Source organism: Gymnodraco acuticeps, unplaced genomic scaffold (genome assembly GCF_902827175.1).
Source record: "Gymnodraco acuticeps unplaced genomic scaffold, fGymAcu1.1, whole genome shotgun sequence".
Taxonomy (NCBI): domain Eukaryota; kingdom Metazoa; phylum Chordata; class Actinopteri; order Perciformes; family Bathydraconidae; genus Gymnodraco; species Gymnodraco acuticeps.
In genome coordinates this window covers 1,738,276-1,752,894 of record NW_022990299.1, presented here as the reverse complement: position 1 = coordinate 1,752,894, position 14,619 = coordinate 1,738,276, and the positions used below count along the sequence as shown (strand labels likewise).

Below are 14,619 nucleotides of genomic sequence, written 5' to 3'. Positions count from 1 at the left end.
AGCTAATTGATTGATTGTTTTATGGGTATTCTGTGTTGAGATGGTGCAAATATTTTTAATACATATCCAATATCTTTCTAATACATTTCTCTTGTGTTGTTCTTTCACATAACTAAGACTATAGAAGTGTAAAAAATAGGCTACGTCAGATTATTCCAAGGGACATACAAGTCAAATCAAGTACATTTTTATTTATATAGCCCAAAATCACAAATCAGAATGAGGGGGTCCTTGGTGTATTCTCTATCTTGTAAGGGGTCCTTGGCTGAAAAACAATTGAGAACCTCTGCTCTAGGGCACTCGCATAGTAGCCTATAGCGTCAGTGACTTGGGAAAAATGTCATTGCGTGTGTGCGTGCTCACTCGCCCACAGTATTTTACTCAAAATGCGCAAAATTAATGTTAAAATAGCAGTAATACCAGTGCCACGTTCATTGATAAAATTACATAAAGGGATGGAAAGGGGGAATGGCAGTTTTAGAAGGGGGATGATTTTGACCATTTTTATTTCAGGGGGGATGCCATCCCCCCTCATCCCCCCTCAACTCGAGTACTGAGTATGACGCTGCGATGTCAGTACGCTTCTCCATGTTTGTGATTGGTCAAATGTTGCTAACCCCGCCCCTTTTGAGTTAACGAGTTGATAACCAGCGTCGTAGGACCGTTTAGCGAGAGCGTGTTTGTTTTGGATTAGGTAAACCGGGTAACTCAAACATATCCAGGTTATGTTGAACCGGCTTCGTAGTACAGGCCTCTGGTCTCACACTTCACAAAACAGGGATCAAATTCCTGATTTATGCAGATGATTTAATCCTGTTAAGCCCGACAAAAGAAAGACTTCAACAGAGTTTAAACACAGAAACATTTTGACAATGTACTGACTGAATGCTCACAACCTGGCCATATAAACAGGCAGGCACAAAAAAACATGGCTGTCAGAAGAGGAGCGATCATGCCAACAGTGTGAACAGGGCCGTTTCTTCCTATAGGCGGACTATGCAGATGCATAGGGCCCCTGCGGCCACTGGGGGGCCCCCAAGCTGAAAGTTCAGGTTCAGCCTCAATATATTTGGGGAGAATTCAAATTAGCCGTCTTTATTGTCCCTGGTCAACATGAGGCCCCACGCAAAGTTATATGATGAGGCCCTCTGTTTCGCGAGCGTCAACGGGGGGGGGGGGGGGGGGGCTAGTGCAGCCTCGCAGCGGCGAAACCGTGCCCGCGCCACACTAATTGCGCCGCAAGCTCATAGGTGCGCCGCATTTTCTGATCAGTTGAGGCACCCTATGCAAGGTGAGGCCCCCTCCGCAAGGTGAGGCCCCACGCAGTCTGCATGATCGGCCTGTGGGGGGGACGGCCCTGCATAGCGGAGCCTTAATGTTTACCTTTTTAATATAAATTGTTGTAAGTTTCAATTGCTTGGTTTTCGTGAAATTAGCCTGTTTTCAGATTGATGCATCTCCACAGATCATCTTAAAGCAGGGGTGCCCAAGTCGGGAGATTCCCAGTCGATCGCGAGATGTGTCTAAAAATAGAACAACAATATTCTGTTTTATCGTTAATGTCCTATGACATAATCTTCCTGTGCCAGAATAATGCACTTGAACACATCAAAGCTTTCTGATTGGCGTGACCCCATGTGTCGGGGCGTGGCTGGTGGGCACTAGTTAGCTGACGTTGTCCGTGTCAACAGGAGTGACAGTCCGCACACACACAAGACCGCAATTATGGCAGAAGCATAAAAGCCCAAAATATATCATTTTCACTCCGAGTGGGAGGATGATTATTTTTTTGTTTATTCCAATTCAAAGTCCATCTGTCTCATCTGCAATGCGAGCGTGGCTTTACCGAAGAAGGGTAATTTAGAGCATTTCAAAACGGTGCACAAACGCTATGAGACGGAATTCCCTCCTAATTCTGCCCTACGCTCTTCTGTTCGTTGCGTGCATATGTAACAGAGTTAAAAATGTGAATACATAATTATAAGTTTATGAATGTTTAATTTATAATAATTTGTGAATTTTAAGAGATGAGATTGATTAATTTAATATTTTAAGTTTTGTTTCCCGTGGGAACACCTTCCCGTTGCACGTCTTTGTTTACTTCAGGTATGTATTTTCCACCCTCCGTGGACTGGCCATCTGTAGAATCTGGAGAATCACAGAACGGCCGGTCGTCAAGGGCCGGTTCGATTAGCTGACGGTCGTTTATGTTTTAAATGGCATAATTTTCGCTAGCAGCTCCCCCCCCCTCTCTATTTGGACTGGTAGATCTCGGCAGACTGGCAACTTTAGAGTAGCTCTTGGTTCAAAAAAGGTTGGGCACCCCTGTCTTAAAGGCTTCGGAATTCCCCCATTGTAGTGAAAAAACTGTAAAGACTAGGGCCCCCAAACAGCATCTTGCATAGGGCCCCCAAAAAGCTAGAAACGGTCCTGAGTGTGAAGGAACTGCTGTGGAAACAGAGCAGCACTTCCTCACACAATGCCAAACATTTGAACCTGTACAGAAACAATTATTTCCAAAACCTAAGCATCCTCGAATATTTAAAAAAGAAAATGAAAAACTAAAGATATTACTCAAAGAAAGCTGCATTCGTTTGTCTCTGCCTGCCACAGTATGAGGGAATCGGACTGACCTGCAACACCAGGTCTCACATATTTTATTTTTGTATTCATGTATTATATGAATTGAATGAATGTGTGTTCCTTGTAAAAATAAAAAGTTCTTGCTTATGTTAAAAATGTAGCAGTTTGTTCTTATGTATGTATTTGTGTATAGATGTGGCTACTACACAGAGCTTTAGCAATACTGTATGTAATGTAACTATGGTAATGCTAATAAAGTGTAATATGTCATGTGAAGCGCTTTGAGCATTTGGGAGAGCGCTCTAATAACTGTAATTAATTATTATTATTATTGTTATTATTATTATTATTATAATAATAAAGCTATTGAATTGAATGAGATAAAGAGAGAGCCTGCTTCCTTATTTGAATAATGCTGCCTTCAAGTGCTTCTCCTACATTCGCCTTCCGAACTTAAGAGATCACAAATAAGATTGTTTGTGTGTATTCTAGTAACTTTCAGGTTCAAAATACAATGAAAAAAACTTGTAGTTTTAGCTTTTGATATTCTATAAATTATGGGGATATGTTCAGCTTGTGTGTTGTTTAGATTATAAACAAAATAATTCAACTCTATGTGTGTGTGATATTTTCATGCCTTTTCCAATTCAGGCCCGACATAAATAGAAGCCTAAAACCTTTGCATGGGGTGAATATATAATACACTTTTTTAGACGATGAAACAATAATTGCTGATCTTAATTCAAACGTTTCTGGAAGTTCAATAGAACGAAAATTAAAAACAGTTATTTTAAATGACACAGCTAACGTGTAGGGTTGGAATATTTCGAGCCGTGCCTGAATGCACCTCTGCCCAGCGTTTGCTCGCGCCAGAAATAAATTTAAACCGCCGCTGTGTCTCCGCCCCCTCAGAAAATTATAAATATAGGCAGCTCCGCGCCTCCTTTTCACTACAACCTTCAACAACCGAATATTCAGTGTCGGAAAGAAGCAGGGTGAAAAAAAAAATGGTGAGTAGGCTACTGACGAACAAAATAATTATATAAATAATAAAACTACCGGTAATTAGATTTTTTGCCGTTGAAATTCCGTTTATGTGCCTAAATTGTGGTAGCTTTAGTCCAAACAGTTGGCGCAGTTTAAATCATAACGGTTGAAATTGGCCGTTAAAATGGAACTTTCATCGCTTTAAACTACAGTCAAAGATACTGTATCGACATCTGGGCATTTCTCTCTCTCCAGTTTAATAGGAATAAAAGCATACAGTGTAAACAGTATGCGAAAAACTGTTTTCCCATCTTTGTGGGTTTGGAAGACATAAGGCTGGGCATTACTGCACTTTCACTATCTGACGTGTTTATGATGAGCCAGCGGACATCATTTTGTGCGTCTGCTGCTGTGGGAAACTATGGAAACTACAGTTTTCTATACAGCGGACTACAACATGGATGTTTAATAAGAAGGAGGGACTACTGTAAACTCATCTAGAGACTCTGCACCGTGCTCTGATGCTGTTGCTTTATGCTTTATGAACGTGGACAACAGAGAAACATATTCTTCAGGACCAAAGTTGGAATTGAAATAAAAAAGGTCCACATTAATACAAATGGTCCCAATACGTATGATTGAATGAAAATATCTTAAAATAAATACAAATGTATTTATTATAAACGTTAGTCCTTAACATCTATCACTGTGTATATCACCATTCAAACATTACATTACATTGCATTTAGCTGACGCTTTTATCCAAAGCGACTTACAGTAAGTGCGTTCGTCCAACAAAATACAACTTGAAGAAAACAGAATCATATAAGTACATCAGGTTTCATAGAGCAAAAACATTTCAAGTGCTACTCAACTGGCTTTAGAAAAGCCAGTCCTTTATTAGTATAAAAGTGCTTCGTTAATAGTTCTATCGCTCGAAGTGGAGTCGAAAGAGATGAGTTTTCAGTTTGCGCCGGAAGATGTGCAAGCTATCTGCCGTCCTGATGTCAATGGGGAGCTCATTCCACCATCCTGGAGCCAGGACAGCAAACCCACGTGTTTTCGCCGTTGGGAACTTGGGTCCCCCTCGCAGCGAGGGCGCAGCGAGTCGTTTGGCTGATGCAGAGCGTAGTGCACGCGCTGGGGTGTACGGTTTAACCATGTCCTGGATGTAGAAAGGGCCAGATCCATTCGCAGCATGGTAAGCAAGTACCAGTGTCTTGAAGTGGATTCTAGCAGTTACCGGAAGCCAGTGAAGCGAGCGGAGGAGCGGAGTGGTGTGGGAACATTTAGGAAGGTTGAAGACCAGATGAGCCGCTGCATTCTGGATGAGCTGCAGAGGTCGGATGGCACATGCAGGTAGACCAGCCAGGAGGGAGTTGCAGTAGTCTAGGCGTGAGATGACGAGAGCCTGGACCAGAACCTGAGTCGCTTTCTGTGTCAGCTGGGGACGTATCTTCCTGATGTTGTAAAGCGTGTATCTGCAGCAACGGGTTGTAGCAGCGATGTTTGCAGTGAAGGACAGGTTGTTATCTAGGGTCACACCCAGATTCCTTGCAGTCTGAGTCGGGGAAACAACTGAGGTGCCGATGTTGATTGTTAGGTCAAGAGTGGGACAATCTTTTCCCGGAAGGAAGAGCAGCTCAGTCTTGTCAAGGTTGAGTTTGAGGTGATGATGTGGCATACAGAGCCATTAGTGGGTTGATATACCTACATTATTAGTAATTACATGTTTAACATGATTTGCATTTAATACAGCTCATGTTCAGAGTGTGGTGAGAATTGTCTGTGTGTTTTCTGATAAGGAATGGTTGGTTTATTGTTGGAAAATGTAGTGTCTAACTCCGACCAGTTCGCTACACGGTGTTGGGGACAAAGTGAAGTCTCGCGTGAATACGTTCAGAGAACGTAAACATACACTTGAGTGAAGTCACGGTGTGTGTGTGTGGCGAACTGTGATAATAATATGTATATTTTGGCTCTTTGCAGGTAAGAACGGAGAGTTGGAATTGTGTAATTGATGAGTGAATATGTTATGTGTGAGTTGATGATCCCGGTTGGACTTTATGTAGTAATGTTTATGAACGTTACTTGTTCAGCAAACGTAACGTACTGAAAATGGCTAGCCAGTAGTTAGCACTGGTGGCCTTGTTAGCTTGAGCGAGCGTGAGGCGGGAAAGTAGAACAATGAGCCGGTCTAAAGAGCCCGGACTGCTCGTGTATAGTTAATAGATAAATAAATAAGTTAAAAGAGATACATAAGTGATTTGGTTAATGTGACAATGTTAGGTAGACATGATTGGCTGACTGTGTATCGGAGCAACAAATTGATATTGAATGTACAAGATGAAACTGGTCTGGAATAGCAATGCAACAGACATGATTATTGTTTGGATGTTGATGCAGATGTTCATTTTGTGTCTGTGTTAGTATAGAGAATACGTTCAGAGAACGTAAACATACACTTGAGTGAAGTCACGGTGTGTGTGTGTGGCGAACTGTGATAATAATATGTATATTTTGGCTCTTTGCAGAACAAAATAAAAGACTTTCAAATTAAATGTGTAGTGGAGGGCTACTTCACTCTGTACCACGCTACAATGAGCAGACATCCACTGAGAGATGTCAGCTAGACAAGCAGAGATGCGTGCGACGACCTGGGTCTCTGAGCGGGGAAAGGACAGAATTAATTGGGTGTCGTCAGCGTAGCAGTGGTATGAAAAACCATGCGGGCTAATGACTGATCCGAGCGAGTTTGTGTACAGGGAGAAGAGGAGGGGACCAAGAACAGAGCCCTGAGGGACCCCTGTAGTTAATTGACAAGGGTCAGACTCAGACCCTCTCCAAGTCACCCTGTAGGTACGGTCTTTCAGGTATGAGGTGAGGAGGGAAAGTGCAGAGCCTGAAACTCCAAGTTTTTGGAGAGTGCGAAGGAGGATCTGATGATTCACCGTGTCGAATGCAGCAGACAGGTCCAACAGGATGATGACAGAGGAGAGGGATGCAGTTTTGGCAGTGTGCAGTTCCTCCGTGACAGCAATGAGAGCAGTTTCTGTGGAGTGACCTGCCTTGAAACCAGACTGGTGCGGATCCAGAAGGTTGTTCTGATTAAGATAACAGGAGAGTTGTTTAAAGACAGCGCGTTCAAGTGATTTAGACAGGAACGGGAGGAGAGAGACAGGCCTGTAGTTTATAACATATTTTAAAAGTTGAACAAACCCCACACAGCTCAGTGAAATGTTGACTTTATTTGATAATTTCAGTAAAAACTAACGTTCATATTTCTCTTTTTGATTATAATACTGATGAACGTTCAAAACAAAGCACTTTGGCAACTTACCACATACGTTTTAAAATGCTTAATAAGCACCGTAACTTTCATGATATTATTTCTCCGCCATAATCGTTTGTTTCCGTGAATGGCCGACTGTTGTGTGATGGCAAATGCTGCGACTGCAAGGCATTGTGGGGCAGCATTTTCTCCTCTCCTTTCGGTGAGGGAGGTCCAGTGGTTCCTAAGCTAAAGGAGGTTATAAAGGAAGTTTGAAACCTCCTTTCTTATCATCTAGAGAATTCGAACGGCACTTATCATGGCTGCCACTGAGGGACTTCCGGGTAATTTCACTCGGTTAGGAAGGTTCCTAAGCTAAATGGACTATTCGACTGCAGCCCTGGGTTAGGGTTTATAACCTGTCAGTGCCCAAAACACCATTTAAAAGGGAATGATTTTTAGGGAAATATTGTCCAATAAATCGGCCATATTGTAATGTACCCCTCCCTCCCAACCTTTTTAAATGTATCCCTGTGACTGTATTTCTAATAGTGGAGATAGTGTTGGTAATTGGTTAATTTAATTTGCGATAAATCATAATTTTTGAATTGAGTCCAGTTGTGTTTTATTTGTCAAATTGACACATGGAAACTGTTTGTATTAACATACGTTGTAGTACTTGTATAAGGAGGTCAGTGATTGCACTGTATAAACTGACATGGAATGTATCCGTTGAAATTCGAAAATGTAATCTGCTCAAAAGTAACCGTTTGTCTCTCCTCCACAGCGTGAGTGTATCTCTATGCATGTCGGCCAGGCCGGAGTCCAGATGGGCAATGCCTGCTGGGAGCTCTACTGCCTGGAGCACGGCATCCAGCCTGACGGTCAGATGCCGAGTGACAAGACCATCGGAGGAGAAGACGACTCCTTCAACACCTTCTTCATTGAGACTGGAGCCGGCAAACACGTCCCCAGAGCCGTCTTTGTGCCCACTGTAATTGGTAAGGATACATATATTTGTATTTAAACGTGAAATAATATTTTTGAAGAAGACGAGTAGGACAGACGGATAAATAGATGCTTATTGAACCCAAATTGGGAAATTATTTTGTTGCTGCAGCAGTGTGTTCAGGCATTAAAATATAGAAATAATAAAATAAAATCAATAAACAGCAAATATAATATCTACAGTAGAATATACGTGTATCTAAAATATTCTGGATTATTCTGGTTCAATACCCATGACTGTACCCGTGTTGTTCCTCAGATGAAGTCCGTACAGGAACCTACCGCCAGCTCTTCCACCCCGAGCAGCTGATCACCGGTAAGGAGGACGCAGCCAACAACTACGCCCGCGGTCACTACACCATCGGCAAGGAGATCATCGACCTGGTGCTTGACAGGACTCGCAAACTGGTGAGCTCTTCATCTCATTACATGTTGCAAGTGAAGCCTTTAAAATAAAAACATATTTCGATTGATGGCAAAACATTTAAAACCATTATCCCTTATTTCCAGGCTGACCAGTGCACAGGGCTCCAGGGTTTCCTGATCTTCCACTCCTTTGGAGGAGGAACCGGCTCTGGCTTCACCTCCTTGCTGATGGAGCGTCTCTCTGTCGACTACGGCAAGAAGTCCAAGCTTGAGTTTGCGGTTTACCCCGCCCCCCAGGTGTCCACCGCTGTGGTGGAGCCCTACAACTCCATCCTGACCACCCACACCACCCTGGAGCACTCCGACTGTGCCTTCATGGTGGACAATGAGGCCATCTACGACATCTGCCGCAGGAACCTGGACATCGAGCGCCCTACCTACACCAACCTCAACAGGCTGATTGGACAGATCGTCTCCTCCATCACCGCCTCCCTGCGCTTCGATGGTGCCTTGAATGTGGATCTGACTGAGTTCCAGACCAACTTGGTGCCTTACCCTCGTATCCACTTCCCTCTGGCCACTTACGCCCCAGTTATCTCCGCAGAGAAGGCCTACCACGAGCAGCTGTCGGTGGCTGACATCACCAACGCCTGTTTCGAGCCGGCCAACCAGTTGGTGAAATGCGACCCCCGCCACGGCAAGTACATGGCCTGCTGCCTCCTGTACCGTGGTGATGTGGTGCCCAAAGATGTCAACTCTGCCACATCGCCACCATCAAAACCAAGCGCACCATCCAGTTTGTGGACTGGTGTCCCACTGGCTTCAAGGTGGGCATCAACTACCAGCCCCCTACCGTGGTTCCTGGAGGAGACCTGGCCAAGGTGCAGAGGGCCGTGTGCATGCTGAGCAACACCACCGCCATCGCAGAGGCCTGGGCTCGCCTGGACCACAAGTTCGACCTGATGTACGCCAAGAGGGCCTTCGTCCACTGGTACGTTGGAGAGGGGATGGAGGAGGGAGAGTTCTCTGAGGCCAGAGAGGATATGGCTGCCCTGGAGAAGGATTATGAGGAGGTGGGCACCGACAGCGTGGGGGACGAAGGAGAAGAAGGGGAGGAGTACTAAGCCACTGAAACATCTGTGGTGAAGACTCTGACCCCTCCATTGTCCAACTTCAGCTCCTTTCTAAAACACACACACACACACACACACACACACACACACACACACACACACACACACACACACACACACACACACACACACACACACACACACACACACACACACACACACACACACACACACACACACACACACACACACACACACACACACACACACACACACACACACACACACACACACACACACACACACATTGATGGCATGAGACAGTTATCTTTTGGCCAGGTTAAAAAAAATCTCCCCAGGGATCAGCTGTTGCATCTCGGGACTTTAAAAAAAAAAAAGTTCATTTTTATTATTTTATTTTGAGTCATTCCAAATGTTACGGCTTTGTAAACAATCCCAATAAAGTTCACTTGGGTTCCGACATGACCTCTGACTCTGTCTTCAATGGATGACTTTACATGAAGGTGAATGTAAATTCCAACTCTTATTGAAAAGGTAAAAGTACATTTAAAAAATATATAGACACTTAAAAGAAAATGCATCAGTATTGCGTGTGTATTAGTGCCGCAGTTAAAGGTCGAGTAGCTTTAGAGGATTTAAACTTGTTAAACACAAAATCTTTCAAATAAAGTAAAGGCGTCAACATTACATTAAAAAAAAAACCTCAAGTTATTAGTAAAAGTAAATATTTACATCAAAATCTACTGCAAGTACCAAAGGAAAGGTACTCATTAAGCACAAGAGCCCCGTTCAGAAACCTATATATTAAATTACTGGATTATGATTCACTGATTTGTCTTTCACTGCTAGCGAGGTGGAAATAATTGTAATTACTCTATATACTTCTGCTTTATTGAAACCAATACATGTCGGTTTATTTGATTTATACTTTGTTAACAAATCTAAATCTGAAAAGTAACCTTTAATATTGCGTTAAATTGAAATACTATAATAAAATACTGGTGTGGGCACGAGATAAGTTTGTGCACAGATGGAAGGCTGACAGGCAGGTAGGCCCATATATATATATCAAGTGTGTTGTGAGTTGTGTGTTGGGGAAATGTATTCCATCGCACCTCAGCCTGTGATTCTGCTGAGACTGCTTCCCTCTGATAGTCTTTTATTGCCACGCCAGCAAAACACTCACTGGCAGGGAAGCTTGGCCTGTGTGTGTGTGTGTGTGTGTGTGTTGCATCACTGTATGATCACTGACATGTGCAAACAGTTTTGTGTGTGTAGAGCAGCCATAGTTCATTTCCCCTATGCTTGTGGAGGTTGTTTTGTGCAGGTGTGTGAGCTCTGTAGGTGTGTGTGAGGCGACACAGGGGGGGGCATTTGTTCTGAAAAGTAGGCCTCCTGTGTTCCTGCGTTTACAGCTTTTTCTTTATTCACATGTACATAACAAGATCTATCACAAGGTTAGGGCTTTTTATGTAGATCATATATTTTGTCTTGTACTGAATCACATCTGTTCCTTTGTTTCTTGTCTTAATATGTATACTTGTTGATGTACAAATGGAGCAGAGGCCTGTACTACGAAGCTGGTTCAACCTAACCTGGATATGTTTGAGTTAGCCGGTTGGCCTAATCCAAAACATACGTGCTCTCGCTAAACTGTAGGCTTCTACGACGTGGGTTATCAAGTGGATCGCTCAAGCCAGCCGTGTCCTATGTAGTTAGGTGCGCGTTCACATGAAAGGGGTGGTGTTTGGAGCATTCAACCAATCACAAACATGGAGAAGCGTACTGACAGTGCAGCGCGTCATACTTCCTGAATGAAAAGTGAACTTTAAAGGGGACATATCATGCTATATTTGAACAATATATTGTAGGGCCATACCTATATAAATTATATAAATATAGTTTTTTTTTTTATATACCAGACAGATCCTGCATTTTAGCCATACCTCATTTCGCTCTATTTGCTCTTTCCAGCGCTGTTTTTGCAGGGGGCTGATTCTGTGAGATGCAGCTGACCACGCCCCCCTGCAGGAGAGGGGAGCGTGCTCTGAGATCAGCTGCTGGGCTATGTTAGAGATTTAAAGGGATATCTGGTCCGCTTTTCAAATCTCCGCGCGTCCCTATCAAGCTGGTTAATACAGGAAGGAATCCAGAGCTACCAAGTAACCGTTAATCTACTTTAATGGTAATATGACAATGTAATACAATCAATACAGTACAAATTCAATACAGTTAATTTTTGGGATCCCGAATTTACCTGCACGTGAGCCAGCCAGAGGAAAGAGGCTGAACACCGCGTGTGTGTCTGTGTTTATACTCTTTGACAATGGGAGGAGTTATCAGATCCTCCCATTTGGACCTCCTTGATTGGCAGCCCCAAATATCCCTAACACCTTAGACCTTAGGTTTCCCCAATCACTGTAGCTAGATCTAAGTTGAATGCAACTCAAGACATGCTTTCACCTTCCCCCATCTTCCTTTGTCCTCAAAAACACATGTCAACAGGCCCCAAATCCAGCTCACAGTTCTACCCAAATTATTCCCATTTTAAGCTTATCCATAGTTTGTTAACATGAATAAATACAAATATTTCACTACAAATCCCCCTTTTTATCTCCTTCTCCAGAGATAAACTTAGACAAGGCATTTTGAAATATACCCACTGTCATTCTTTTCTACTGTGTCCGTCCCCCAAACATTGTATAAATCCATCCGAAGCTGGTATTTAGAGTACTTGAAAACTTCATGGAGACAGAACACCACTTTCCATGGCAGTGAAGGAACCATGAGGGGGCAGCTGAGTGCTAGAATCATCAGCCCCCCCCCCCCCCCCCTCGGAGGAATAGCCCACAAGGACAGCTAATAGGGAGGGGGAGATGCGGCTTTCCCTTCACGGGTGGAACTGATCAGAGAGAAGTAGACTCCTCTGCTGCCTCGACAAGTCCCCTGTGCCGTCCTGGCTTGCCGTGTCTTTGTCCCCCCGATCCGCTGACAGCAGCTTCTGGGCTGCCTGCTAGAGAGATGTCTTCCTCCTCCTCCTCCTCCGGCCCGCTGATGGCGGCTTCCGGGTCGATGCTGTAGAGATGTCTTCCCGATCCTCCTTCTCCGGCCCGCTGATGATGCCTCCCGGGTCGTCTGCTGTAAGGATGTCTCCAGGGTCCTGCTCCTCCAGTCCGCTGCTTCCGAGTAGTCCACGTCTGCCAGGGCCACGTCCGTCCTGATGTCGTCCCCTGGTCCTAGCAGGTGGTTTCCCCGCCGCACACTGGCTCCCGTGGTACGAGCTGTCCCCCTTTTCTCCCAGGCAGACGGCATAAGAGGTCCGCTGGGTCACTCGGTCGGGGCCGGAGAGCCTGGGGTTGAGCCACTTTGTCCTGATGACTTTCAGCCAGACGAACTCCGCTGTGTCGGCCTCGTGCTTATCGGGTCCCCCTTTTGGCGCCAGCAACCTGTGTGGAGAAATCTGATACAACTGCCTCAAGCCTACGCTCAGCTGTTTTGACCCACTTGGAGCCTGTTGGTGGGGTGTCTTGAAACAACAGCCGTCTGTGAACAGGTTTTCTAAATTAATTGTAGACCTCCTATCTGCCAGTGCAGCTTCAGAATCTTAATACTTGGACTGTGCCAACTAAATAAGAACCTCAACATCTTTAGGTAAACTAAATAACATATTTCAATAGCTCTGAATTTCTGACAAGCATCCGTGTTTATTTTTAAATGAAATCCTATTTAAAATCCAAATATAATATGAACTGCTAATGTTTCTGGTAAAGAAACACACTAATGTTATGGATTCAAAAACAACCAAAATCACGATGCTAACAAAGTGAATGATTTCCTGGTGATACTGCTTCTACCTGTCAGTGCTTAGATATTATCACGCTGAAAAAATGAATACAGAATTCCAACAAACTGTCATCAAATGTCTTTCTATTATAAATTTAGATGAAATGTATATCCCCATAATGACCTAAACAATAAAGTCTATGGCTTTTACTTCTTTACCAGGCTAGTTACATGATGTTGTCTAAATTAAATTCTGTCTCAATACACTACTATGTTTTAGCTTTAACTGTAATATGTTCTTTCTACATTTCAAACCTCAGTTACTCTAATGTCTGTTAAAATATTACAAAATTGTTTCATTATCACAGGTCAACTTCTTCGGTATTCTATTCTGGAATTACATCTCTCACAGTAGCCCCTTGGCCACTGCTTCTGTGTTACCTGTTATAACTCAAATCAATATTTAGAAACATCTCAACATTCATCAAACAGTATCTTATCCCCAGATATGGAGCAGGTTAATTACATTCAATGCTCAGTTTGAACATCTGGGTTGGGGCGGAAGGTTTCTGTCAATCCTTAAAAGAAAAATTTAAATTGTGAATTTTACAGCCATGTTGACATTTATACATTATACACACTCCCCCCTTTTACACATGAAATCATGTGTAACAAAACCCTGTAATGGGAGGGGAACAAAAACTGTCAGGTAATTGGTTAGGGACATAACGAACATTATTTACAATTTGACATCCATTATCATTATTTCCACAGCGAACACTTCAGTGAAAAGAAGTGTTCCTCTCCGTCCTTCAGGCCTAAAAGAAACAGAATCTTCAGATTTTAGTTTTACATTTGCAAACCGCCAACTCATGTGAGAGTAAAATATAACCGGGTCACATGTGCGGTTTCCCCTTTTTGTGGAATTTTTAGGAAACCTCTCGTTTCCCTTGGAGCACCAAAATAATATGTTAGTCCAAAAACATGCTTGGTTGGTTATTGTTTTAGAATCATGCAGTTACACTGATCACATGCCGGCATTCATTCACACTCACACTGTCTGGTTGTCATGTCAAGTTTGGTCAGGTTCACCCCAGAGTCAGTCATCCACAGTGCCTTGTCAAGTTACACTGTCGGTCAGGGTCAAAGGTCAGTTGGTCTCCATCTTTTTTGGCCATGTGTCGTGCTCTGCAGAGACTTTGACATTTCAGCATAGGCCAGTATCCTTTGTCTACAAAAATAGGTCACGATTTCAACTATGATTTTCAAGATGATTCTCACTTGTCATTGGGACTTCTGCCTCCCACTTTTCCTGAAACTTGGTACAAAACTCACTTCCTTCGAGTACTACTACTACTGCAATCCATTTACACCTAATTAGTATTAAAATGTCTAATGATCTATTTCAGAAACTTGTGTACATAACTATTATCTTGAGTCAAAACATTACTAGGATCTGTGTCGCTCTGCATTTCATAGCTCATTATACTCATTTATCTTTAATTCTGGTCTACTTAAAAAACAATG

The 14,619-nt window shown here is 43.3% G+C and overlaps 1 pseudogene; it reads left to right on the top strand.

The window, feature by feature from the left end:
* The first annotated feature begins 3,494 nt into the window (after positions 1-3,494).
* LOC117550237 lies at positions 3,495-9,774 on the top strand (annotated as a pseudogene).
* The last annotated feature ends 4,845 nt before the right edge of the window (positions 9,775-14,619 follow it).